The sequence below is a fragment of the Mercenaria mercenaria genome, chromosome 18 (assembly GCF_021730395.1).
Source record: "Mercenaria mercenaria strain notata chromosome 18, MADL_Memer_1, whole genome shotgun sequence".
In the NCBI taxonomy this organism is placed as follows: Eukaryota; Metazoa; Mollusca; class Bivalvia; order Venerida; family Veneridae; genus Mercenaria; species Mercenaria mercenaria.
The window spans coordinates 33,088,089-33,100,867 of record NC_069378.1 but is presented as its reverse complement, the minus strand read 5'-3'; the positions used below and the strand labels follow the sequence as shown (position 1 = coordinate 33,100,867).

The 12,779-nt window shown below is 36.3% G+C and overlaps 1 protein-coding gene and 1 long non-coding RNA gene across 3 annotated transcripts in view; both read right to left on the bottom strand.

Annotated features, from left to right (window-relative positions):
* The window catches only part of LOC123537927 (uncharacterized), a 129,798-nt gene that overhangs the window by 61,613 nt on the left and 55,406 nt on the right, over positions 1-12,779 (bottom strand). The gene's annotated exons all lie outside the window — the stretch shown is intronic.
* On the bottom strand, positions 2,093-11,496 carry LOC128550720 (uncharacterized). The gene is made up of 3 exons (XR_008368391.1): positions 11,425-11,496; positions 3,877-3,981; positions 2,093-2,120 (listed from the first exon to the last, which is right to left on the bottom strand). It is a non-coding gene; the product is annotated as an uncharacterized LOC128550720 (long non-coding RNA).

Sequence of the window (12,779 nt, the reverse complement as noted above, 5' to 3'; positions counted from 1 at the left end):
ATGCCTACTTCAAGTTTGTGTTTTTAATTACAATGCCTTGTCCGTGTTACTGTAAATTAAACACTGTAAATTCTCATTCTGATAAAAATTCATGATTCGAATCAACTTATATCTTTACCATAAGAAAAAAAGTTTCTGAAATTTTGGTGTTTGCTAAAAGATTTCTTAACTGATCTCATTTTGTTCAAGTTTATTATGATAATAACATCAGATCGCATTGAATTTGGCTAAAGAAGGCCACCCTTGATATGAAATATAATTGCTTATAGGAAAATATGTTCTTTTATTTTCATGTACAACACATACAGTGAATGTAAATATACACAATTCTAAGATGCTTTTCTCCGCTAAAACACTCTTACGCTAGAATGACATCACGTTAATGTGCGGTGACGTCAATGTTTTTGTTGCAACCAAGAAAGAGCGCTACTATATCTTATCTATTGTTTTAGATTTAGAGCATATAAGAATCGAAATAATTTATAGCAAAACCATGATTAAACACTATTTATACACTCTGGCGGTAATACATCATGCAAATAATTTCACTCGGGCTGTGCCCTCGTGGAATTATTATGCACGACGTATAACTGCCCATCATGCATAAATAGTGTTAAAACACTCTTTTGCTATAAATTATTTCTTAAATAAAATAAAACTGCAATAGTTGTTGCAGGACAGCAAAACCTGACTGTTCAACAGCCATGTCACCAAAGGAAGTTAACTGAATGAATATAAAAAGTCGAAAAATGAGCATAATTTTTTTTCAAAAAGGGCATTGCCTGCAGGTGCCATCATTCTGCATGTGCTGGACAATATGTAAGAAAACAGTTACAGTTAAGATTTTCTAAGTACAAAAACTGAAAAAGAACCATAATTCTGACAAAACACAGGTTAAGGTTATGGTTCTTGGTCTACTTACTCACCTAATGATGATAAACAAGTGTGCAAAGTTTCAAAGCTGTAGCTCTTATAGGTTTTGGGAAAAAGTTGACCTAAGCAAAAAATTTAAACCAAGAAACTGCAACAGGAGCTGTCACATGTACAGGAGACAGCACGCTCAACTATTTCAATGCTTGATAGTGAAACAGAGCACATCTGAGGACACTGGAGCTGTCACTAGTGTTTAATGACTCCAATATGGATGAAGATATTGGACAACATTTTGAGTCTGGGTCAAATGTATTAAGTAATAAGAGAGACAAAGATAAAGTGTATCAAAATATCAAATAAGTATTTATAACAGGTCCATGGTGAAAAAGCATCAAAATTAAAATGGAATTCATAGACAAAAGAGGGCATAATTTATGAAATATTGGTGCAAGAGTGATGGTTCTTGTGTCAAATGATGTCAGTAATGATGTGGAACAATTACTTTAAGTTCAAATCAATCCATTTAGTAATTACTGAGATAGAGTGAAAGTGCACCAAAATTTTTAATTCTAAGTAAAAAAGGGAGGGGGGGATAATTTATACTATACTGGTGCATGAGTCATGGTTCTTGTGTCACTATGATGTGAGTGATGATGCTGAACAACCATTTTAGGTTTGAATCAAATCCTCTCTGTAATAACAGAGATATACTGAAAATGCATCAAAATTAACCTTAAATTCTAAGTAAGAGGGGGCATAACTCATAAAAAAACTGGTGCCAGAGTTATGGACCTTGTGTCATATGATATGGATGATGAAGTGGAACAAATAACAAATAATAAATTCAAGAAAATAATTTTTCTTAGACTGCCCAATTTTCAAAATTCTGAAACTCGCAAACACTCTCTCTTATTTTTCAAGATTAGTGGCAATGATGAAATAATCAAAGAATTGGACATCAAATTATAAAATGGAATGTTACTGTTTTCAATCTAAGGTATAAAGATCTCCTTAAATCTGCTTATTTGGTGAGTTTTTCAAAGACTTAAAATACATCTTTGAACTGTCATGATGACTGTTCCAATATCCAACTCTCTTAACACCAACTGCCTTTGCCCTACCAATCTGGTGTTAATAGGTGTTCACATCTGAGGTGCCAATTTCATTTCCTGGTGGGATCTTGAAACATCCAATTTTCAATTCTTCTATTTTGATTTTTAGAAGTTCCACCTCAATGAACACACAGCCTGAAAAACAAGGTTAATTGCAAAATAATTGAATTCATTCTGGCCTGTATTCATTATAGTTTTAAAGCTGAAATTGTGACAAGAGTTATCAGCAGACAATGAAACTCATACCAAAAGATGGGAAGTGTAACTGTACTGAGAAACACAATTATGTGAAAATAAAATATAGATCAACGCAAAAAAAACAAAAAAAACTGAAAAGTGTACCTTAACAAAATTTTGAACAAGAAATTCCAACTTCCTAAGTAGTACATAAATGGCCATAATTCCGACAAAATGTATATAGATGTCCTAGAAGTCTACGGTCGAAACTAATACATATATGACCTATACATTTTTGGAAACTGCATCGGAAGGGACATTATAAATCTGAACAGAAAATCATAATTTTGTGACCCCTATTATTGAACCAAAAATGACATTTAGTTAATAATATAAGGTGTTATCTTTTACTTACAACCCATTTTACAGTGAGGATTATGTATAATACATACTGAAACAAAAGGTTGTATCCGCCACGTATGAACTTTTAAGGTTGCATTTTATGTTCTAATCAAAGCAAGCTAAAAATGGCCCAAAATATGATTTTTCATATTCTTCTGTTCAAGATCATAGCACTTTATTATTTTCTTCTATCTGACATACAACAATTTTTTTTGGGGGGGGGGGGGGGGGGGGGGGGGGGGGGGGTTGTCAGCGGGAGGTGTGTGATCATGGTAAGGGGGTGACCAGGTGTGGGTACACAACTTCACATGTTTACAATAAATGTTCATGGAAAAGAATGAAAGAAATTTAATGAAATTCTACCAAATGGTAATTTTGTTATGTACAAATATGTGGATTTTTATACAATTAAAGGGCAATAACTCTTAATTTACAAAATAAATCCGACTGAAATTGTGTGTACACAACCACATTATGGTGATCTAAATTCTCTTTAAGTTTCATAGTTCTAAGTCAAATATATCAAAAGTTATGATGCAGAAATTGCCATATTTACAGTACCCTATATAGTTAATACTAAAAACTTCTAAGGGCCATAACTCTGGTGTTACTTGGGCAATCTGACTGAAACTTGACGGGCCGCAAGAACTCATAGTGGTGAACACGTATATGAAGTTTTAAATAAATATTCCCAACCATTTCCTAGATATGGCTCCGGATGGACGGAAAGACGGACGGACGGACGGACGGACGGAAAGATGGACGGAAGGACGGACGGACGGACAACGCCAAAACTATATCCCTCCGACTTTCGTCGGGGGATAATAAGATTGTATAACAGCAAATAAGAGATATCTCAGGCTGGTATTTTTTCCAGTAAATAGATCTATGAATTGTATGACTTGTACAATTAAACTGTACAGACTACTGTCATTATGTAAATGAAAACAATGTTTTTGATTTATTTTTCATGCCTTTTAGTCCAAAAACCAAGTCTGAAAGCTTTTATAAATACTTTCTGCCCAATTAATCTTGAAAAGGAAAACGACAGACAATGCAATTCAACAGTTAGTCCAAAACAGGCATATCAAAACTGACCATGATCTTTTTGCCATAAACCTTGTATGGATCCTATAAAGAAATTAGTTATGGACCGATAATGGACATCCAACAATTGTAGAAGCTCACTTTAAGCACAATGTCATAGGGATTGTGCTTAAATCTTTGTCTAGACCTTACATTCCTGTACTTGTAATAAAAACTTGGGCGACAGGCACAGTTTAGAGTTATGATAAATTACAAGCATTAATACCCGAGAAGGAATGATTGGAGATTGAAAGATCCTTAAACTTGACACACAGACTTGCATGCTTCTTCAGGTGTGGTACCTCAGCACAAATTGGAGGTGGATTCTTTGCTGAAAAATAAGAAAACAGGTACTCATCTGATTATTTAAAAAAATTTTTTTTGTGGAAATGATGAATTACAGAATACTCAAAATGACTGGGTTTTGTAAAGTGATCTTACGCACTGTGCTGCATGACTACATGACTTCATTTATAAATGAATGCACCAAAATGAAAATTATTACGCACTAACATAAGGCAATATTAGATTTCTTGCACTGTGCAATTCCTGTTATTCACTGATAATTGTCATCCATCTTTATCAAACTTTTCTTTAAATTCCCTCCATTTGGGAGTCATGAATAAGTCAAAAATTAAGAACAGCTAGATGTTAGTCCATAGGACACTGATACCTAACTTACTGTTGCCACTATACAGTCATAATTATGTTACTTGCTGGTTCTTGACCAACTTACTAATCTAATGCTAACAAGCAATTTAAGTGAATCTATATCCTTAACTAAACAAGTTGTTTTGTGAAAAAGGGGACTATGTTTTGAAAGATACTAAATTTTCAGGAATACAGAAGTTATGTACAGAAGGAATATGCAATTTTTTATTGGGAAACTGATCTATCTTTGTATTAAGGGGAAATGGGACAATTGCCTATATGTATATAGGGCAAACATTTTCCTACAGGCAGAATTTCTTTAAACTTTGTGTACTGAGAATCAAGTTTAAAACGGAAATCTGTATAAACAAGAGGGCCATAATAGCCCTATATCGCTCACCAGAGTAGATCTGGCCTGCTGACCTAGTTTTTGACCCACATGACCCAGATTTGAACCTGTCCTAGAGGTCATCAAGACAAACATTCTGACCAATTCTCATGAGTTTCAAACTTTAACTGTGGACTCTAGAGTGTTAACAAGATTTTTCTTTGATTTGCCCTAGTGACCTAATTTTTGACCACACATGACCCACTTTCAAACTTGACCTAGAGATCATCAAGACAAATATCTGACCAAGTTTCATAAAGATTGGGTCAGAAATGTGTCCTCTAGAGTGTTAACAAGCTTTTCCTTTGATCTGACTGGGTGACCTAGTTTTTGACCCCACATAAACCAAGATTCGAACTTGACCTAGCGATCATCAAGACAAACATTCTGACCAAGTTTCATAAAGATTGGGTCACAAATGTGGCGTCAGGCTATTCCTTTAATTTGACCTAGTGACCTATTTTTGACACATTCTGACCAATTCTCATCAGATTTTCCTTTGATCTGCCCTAGTGACCTAATTTTTGACCCCACATGACCCAGTATAAAACTTGAACTAGTGACCATAAAGGCAAACATTCTGACCAAGTTTCATAAAGATTGGGTCACAAATGTGGCCTCTAGAGTGTTAACAAGCTTTTCCTTTGATTTGACTGGGTGACCTAGTTTTTGACACCACATGACCAAGATTCCAACTTGACCTAGTGATCATGAAGATAAACATTCTGACCAAGATTAATAAAGATTGGGTCACAAATGTTGCCTCTAGAGTGTTAACAAGCTTTTCCTTTGATCTGACCGGGTGACCTAGTTTTTGACCCACCATGACCCAGATTCCAACTTGACCTAGAGGTCATCAAGACAAATATTCTGACAAATTCTCATCAGTTTCAAACTTAAACTGTGGACTCTAGAGTCTTAATAAGATTTTCCTTTGATCTGGCATAGTGACCTGATTTTTGACCCCACATGACCCAGTTTCGAACTTGACCTAGAGATCATCAAGACAAAACATTCTGACCAAGTTTCATAAAGATTGGGTCACAAATGTGGCCTCTAAAGTGTTAAGAAGCTTTTCCTTTGATTTGACTGGGTGACCTAGTTTTTGACCCCACATGACTCAGATCATCAAGACAAACATTCTGACCAATTCTCATCAGTTTCAAACTTATACTGTGGACTCTAGAGTGTTAAAAAGATTTTCCTTTGATCTGGCCTAGTGACCTAATTTTTAACCCCACATGACCACATGACCCAGTTTCAAACTTGACCTAGAATTCATAAAGACAAACATTCTGACCAAGTTTCATAAAACTTGGGTCACAAAATATGTGCCTTCTAGAATGTTAACAAGGCAAATGTTGACGCACAACGCACGATGCACGCTGGACAATGACCGGTCACAATAGCTCACTTTGAACACTTCGTGCTCTGGTGAGCTAAAAATCACTGGTACCCAGGCTTGATCTTGAATTATCTGCCCTTGAAAGTAGATTTTTTCAGTATTTTCTGACTTTCAAGTGCATCAGTATTTTCTGACTTTCAAGTGCAGATAATTCATGACCAATGCTTGGTTCCTATGGTTTGTTTTATTTCATACTTCTGTTTTTGATTTGATTCTCTGTCTGTAAGAAAAGGTTAAAGAGAAAATTCCTTCTGTAAGAAAATTTCTGCTCCATGTCAATATAGTGAATGTTGCAAATGTCCTTAACTATGAACGTGACAAAATGATACCACAAAATGCTAGTCTTTTCAATGGCCCAAATTTCTTTAAACTTTGTATACTGACTGCAAATGAAGTCTGAAACAAAAAAATAAATAAAATACGCAGTTCTCTTGCCTTGATCTTAAATTATCTGCCCTTGAAAATTGGATCTTTTAGTATTTTCTGATTTTCAAGGGCAGATAATTCAAGATCAAGCCTAGGTACCTATAATATTTAATACATATTTCCGTATTAAACTTGATTCTCCATTGGTACACAAAGTTTAAAGAAATTCTGCCCCTAGGAAAATTTTTGCCCTATATACATATAGGCAACTGTCCCATTTACCCTCAAGTGTCATGAAGATTCAGCTATGGGTTACTTTGTTTTGTGGGAATTTATGAATTTTAAAACAAACAAGAGCGCCGCCAAGCGGGGCAATATATGCCCGAAGGGTTACATCAGAGGATGGGAGCAAAATTTAAAGAACTTGACTGTTGAAGCCCAAAAGACTGGAACAACAAAAAGAAGAAAAAATTCTAAGTCCATAAAAACATTCTTACCAGGTAAAGTTATGTCAAAATACACCTAAAAATTGGAGGTACTATCCATGTTGTACCACAGAGAAGTGGTCTCGGTTTTTTCCCTACAGCAAATAATAAAAAAGTTTCAAAATAAGCTATTTATAGTAACAAACAAGAGTGCCAGAATGTCACAATATACGCCCGTCACAGCAAATTTCTTTACTCTAGCACCTGTATTTGCAAATGGAATTTTAATTTTGTGGTTGTTTAGTAATTATTGTAATTCTTTTGTTTTTCGAAATCCACATAAAAACTCCTTACCAGGTAGAGATACCTTAAAATACACCTAAAATTTGAAAGTAACATCTATGTTGTACCTGTCAGGAAAGTGGTCTTGGTTTTTCCCTACGGTCAATTATAAAAACAGTTACAATATAAGTTATTTATAGTAACAACTAAGGGAAGTTAATCTTTAAAAAAAAAAAAAAAAAATCCAAAAAAAAAAATTGTAAGTCCACAAAAAAATCCTAACCAGGTAGAGATTGGTCAAAATACACCTCAAAATCGGATGTAACATGCATGTTGTACTACAGGAAAGTGTTCTCAATTTTTCCCTACGACTAGTAATGAAAAAGTTACAATATAAGCTATTTATAGTAACAACAAAGGGAAGTAATTCTAAAGAAGGGACCTGCGCATGACACTTTGTCTCACGATGGTATACAATTGTGCCAAGTTACATCAAAATCCCTCAATGCATGATGAAGAAATGCTTCGGACAAAGTTTTTCTTGTATCTGACCTTTGGCCTCTAAGTGTGACCTTGACCTTAGATCTAGTTCTTGCGCACGACACTCCGTCTCATTGTGGTGAACAATTGTGCCAAGTTATATCAAAATCCCTCCATGCATGAAGAAGATATGCTCCGGACAATTAGTCTGTGGATGCCGCCCGCTTGCCGATCCGCCCGCCAGGGGCATTCCCATAATATGTCCCGTTTTTCAAACGGACATATAAAAAGGGGTGTAATACAAAAAAAAATTATTGTAAGAGAAAAAAAAAGGGATCTGCCAAATAAAAACAAGAGCACTGTAATGCAGAGCAATATACACAAAGCAAAGTCATATATGACCTTTGACCCCCAAGTGACCTTGACCTTGAAACGAGTCATCTAAAACATGCGCTCTGCATGTCGCCTCAGTGTAGTGAACATTTGTGCCAAGTTTCTTTGAAATCCTCCAAGCAGTTTAAGGGTTACAGAGCGGACACAGCAAAGTCATATATGATCTTTCACTCCTAAGTGTGACCTTGACCTTGAAGCTAGTCACCCGAAACAAGCGCTCTGCATGTCGTCTCAGTGTGGTGAACATTTGTGCCAAGTTTCTCTGAAATCCTTCAAGCAGTTCAAGAGTTACAAAGCGGACACGGAACACACTCATATGACCTTTAACCCCAAAGTGTGACCTTGACCTTGAAGCTAGTCATCCGAAACAAGCGCTCTGCACGTTGTCTCCATGTGGTGAACATTTGTTTCAAGTTTCTTTGAAATCCTTCAAGGGGTTCAAGAGTTACAGAGCGGACACGAAATCGCTAACGGACAGACGGACGTTCCCACAGATTGACCTTTACTGGGTATTTCTTTTGTTAAAAAGTACCCAATATGCGACAGAAAGTACCCAATAAACACTACGGAATGGACAGAATTTACTGTTACCTATTGTTCTCTGTACCCAACAAATGTTCATTCAAGGGCTCGGACAGACGGATGGACACCGGCATCATAACATAATACATCCCTTCGGGTGTATAAGTTATGTCAAAATACACCTAAAAATTGGAGGTACCATCCATGTTGTACCACAGAAAAGTGGTCTCGGTTTTTCCCTACGGCAAATAATAAAAAAGTTTCAAAATAAGCTATTTATAGTAACAAAAAAGGGAAGTAATACAAAAAACAAGAGGGCCAAGATGGCCCTATGTCGCTCACCTGAGAAACACACCATAATACAGGGTTCAAGCTAGCCCAGAAAAATTGGGAGAAGTCACTTCTCCCTTCAGTGAAAATAGGGAGAAGTTTTCTCAGAACAGGGAGAAGTGAGGCTGCGGGTCAAAACAGTCATTAATTACACTGTATATTACAGTTTTGATGGTACAACACAAAGGAATAACAATTCAAAACAACACATATTTTACCTTATAAGAACAAAATGCAAAGCATCAAGTACAAAGACACACAGTGAGCATGTATTTATAAAGTAGTTTGAAACAATTATAAACAAGAGCTCGTCGAACAAGAAATGCCCCCCTTGAGGCATTTAGTAATTGCACAAGGAACAGAAATTATATGCTCACTGTAAACAAAAGTTCTACCATTCTGGTTTAATCTGACCTTGACCTTTAACCTATTAACCTAACAAGAGATTACAGATTGATCTTGGCGCCATCCACTGAGCCATTTTTGAATGTTCCAAATTTCAAGACTAGCTCAAGGTCAAAATCAAGGTCAAATTTTATTTTGGAACACAAAACTATGCAAGTGGTCCAAATTTGAAGCCTGTACCTTCAGAAATGTGAAAGTAGGTCACTAGGTCAATCTCAAGATCAAAGTTCATTTCTGTACACAAAAGTACGCTTGTGGTTCAAATTTGAAGGCTGTAGCTTGAGAAATGTTAAAGTAGGTCACTAGGTCAAAATCAAGGTCAAATTTTATTCTGGAACAAAAAACTATGCATGTGGTCCAAATTTGAAACCTGTACCTTCAAAATTGTGAAAGTAGGTCACTAGGTCAATAACAAGGTCAAAGTTTTTTCAGTACACAAACCTATGCATGTGGTCCAAATTTGAAGGCTGTAGGTACAGAAATGTGAAAGTAGGTCACTGAGTCAAGATCAAGGTCAACTAATGTCAAGGTTCATCTTGCCACTCAAAACTATACATGTGGTCCAAATTTGAATGATGTAAGTTATGGACATGAAGATTCTAAGTTTTTCCCTATATAAGTCTATATGAACCATTTGACCTCTCAGGCAGGGCCATATTTGACCCCGAGAGGGATAACTTGAACAAACTTGGTACAGAACCACTAAATGATGCTACATTACAAAATACCAAAGCCATAGACTTTGTGGTTTGGACAAGAAGATTTCAAAGTTTTTCCCTATATAAGTATAAGTAAACCATGTGACCCCAGGGCGGAGCATATTTGACCCTAAGGGGAATAATTTGAATAATCTTAATAGAGAATCACTAGATGATGTCATATACAAAATATCAAAGCCCTAGGCCCTGTGGTTTTGGACAAGAGGTTTTTCAAAGTTTTTTCCTATATAAATCTATATAAACCATGTGACCCTAGGGGTGGGGCCATATTTGACCCCAGGGAAATAATCTGAACAATCTTGGTAGAGGACCACTAGATTTTGCTACATACCAAATATCAAAGCCCTAGGCCCTATGGTTTTGGACAAGAAGATCAGAAACCATTTAACTGTTCCTGGCCAATGTGACCTTGACCTTTCACCTAATGACCTCAAAATCAATACGGGTCATCTGCTGGTCATGGCCAACCTAACTATCAATTTTCTGACACTAGGCCCAAGCATTCTTGAGTTATTGCCTGGAAACCATTTTACTGTTCCTGGTCACTGTGAACTTGACCTTTGACCTAATGACCTCAAAATCAATAGGGGTCATCTGCTGGTCATGACCAACCTCCCTATCAACTTTCGTGACCCTAGGCCTAAGCGTTCTTGAGTTATCATCCGGAAACTGTTTTACTGTTCAGGGTCACTGTGACCTTGACCTTTAACATACTGACCTCAAAATCAATAGGGGTCATCTGCTGGTCATTACCAACCTCCCTATCAACTTTCATGATCCTAGGCCCAAGTGTTCTTGAGTTATCATCCGGAAACCGTTTTACTATTCAGGGTCACTGTGACCTTGACCTTTGCCATACAGACCTCAAAATCAATAGGGGTCATCTACTGGTGATGACCAACATCCCTATCAACTTTCATGATCCTAGGCCCAAGCGTTCTTGAGTTATCATCCGGAAACGGATAGGTCTACATTCCGACCGACCGACCGACATCTGCAAAATAATATACCCCAGGCCTCCTTTTTCAAAGGGGGGCATAATAAATAATATGGTACTAAATCACCATCAGTATTATAACAGGCTTGTGTGGTGTGATTTGTTGTTTGGCTTATGTGTCATGACCCCCTGCATATGCATTATCAAATTTTGCCATCTACATGTAACTTAGTGTGATTTGCTAGGCTTATCTTCCTTAAACCAGTCAAAACTAACAATAGAAAATTATTTTTTTCTATCCCCGCTGATCAAAATCCAGATATCCAAAAGTTTATGTCCGGATACTGATACACTTCCATAATCATTGCCAAATTCTCAAGTTTAAAGAATATATTTGACAAATTGTGATGATGCAAAGACAGTTTAACAGCACTGGACAGTGTCTAATATTAAAGTCTACAATGACAATACCTTTTATTGAAGAAAATTAAGACAAATGTTCATGAAATATTGGCAGTTTGTCACCGCAAGCAGATGTCTGACAGCCTACTTTCGTTTTCAAAATCTTTTTTTAAAAAAGGTAAAAGCCAATGTGTTCTTATCAAAAACTGATTGTGACTGATTTTTATTGATTGAAATTAAATATCTGTTGTCTGAATTTCAATCTAAATTGTGTATAACACGGATATTTACGTCTGGCAGCCGCAATTAAAACCAAACATTACGAACAACTCTGGTTATTATTCAGAGCTTTTCTTTAGGCCCTATCCGTGAATTTGCGGTGGGCTATCATCCTATAATCAGCTACTGACTCTTGCGCCAACATACTTGTGTTTTTGTGTTTATTTACCCTACTTTTGACAGTTTTTAGTTGTTTGTTTTCACACGTGATGCACACACTTTTTACCCCTGATGCACAAAATCAACTGAGGGCAATTTTGTTCCGCCGCGTTTGATTGGTGTTTCAAAAGTTTTCGACCAATAAAAATCATCCTAACGATATTCGGTGACAGGCGGAGCATACTTTGTTGACAGGTGAAGTTCACGACCCGTAACGGGATAAGTTTATGCTAATTGATTATGTAATGTTTTTACAAGCTGATTAGAAGCTGATAGATGTGATATATACATGTATGATAACTGCCTCGGGCGCCAGATTTTAGGGCAACTTGGTTTTCGCTTTTCTGTACAAACAGAGCGAAGTCATCAGAAAAAAAAGCGACCACTTCGCTCACGTCGCCTAGAAGCATGGACACCATAACAGTGTAAACATAGACCTAGTGATTGCATGGAAAAAAATATTCTGACCAAGTATCATTAAAATTGGAGCAAACACAAATATTATTTTTATTTGACCTAATGACCTAGTTTTTGACCCTAGATGATCCATATTCGAACTTAACCTAGATTTTATCAAGGCAATCATTCTGACCAAATTTCATGAAGATCAATTGAAAAATACAGCCTCTATCACATACACAAGATTTTCCTTTGATTTGTCCTAGTGACCTAGTTTTTGACCCCAGATGACCAATATTCAAATCTGATCTAGATTTCATCAAGGCAATCATTCTGACCAAATTTCATAAAGATCAACTGAAAAATACAGCCTCTATTGCATACACAAGGTTTTTCTTTGATTTGACCTTGTGACCTAATTTTTGACACAAGATGACCCATATTCAAACTTGACCAAGATTTTATCAAGGCAATCATTCTGAATGAATTTCATGAAGATCAATTGAAAAATATAGCCTCTATCGCATACACAAGGTTTTTCTTTGATTTGACCTAATGACCTACTTTTTTATCCCAGATGACCCATA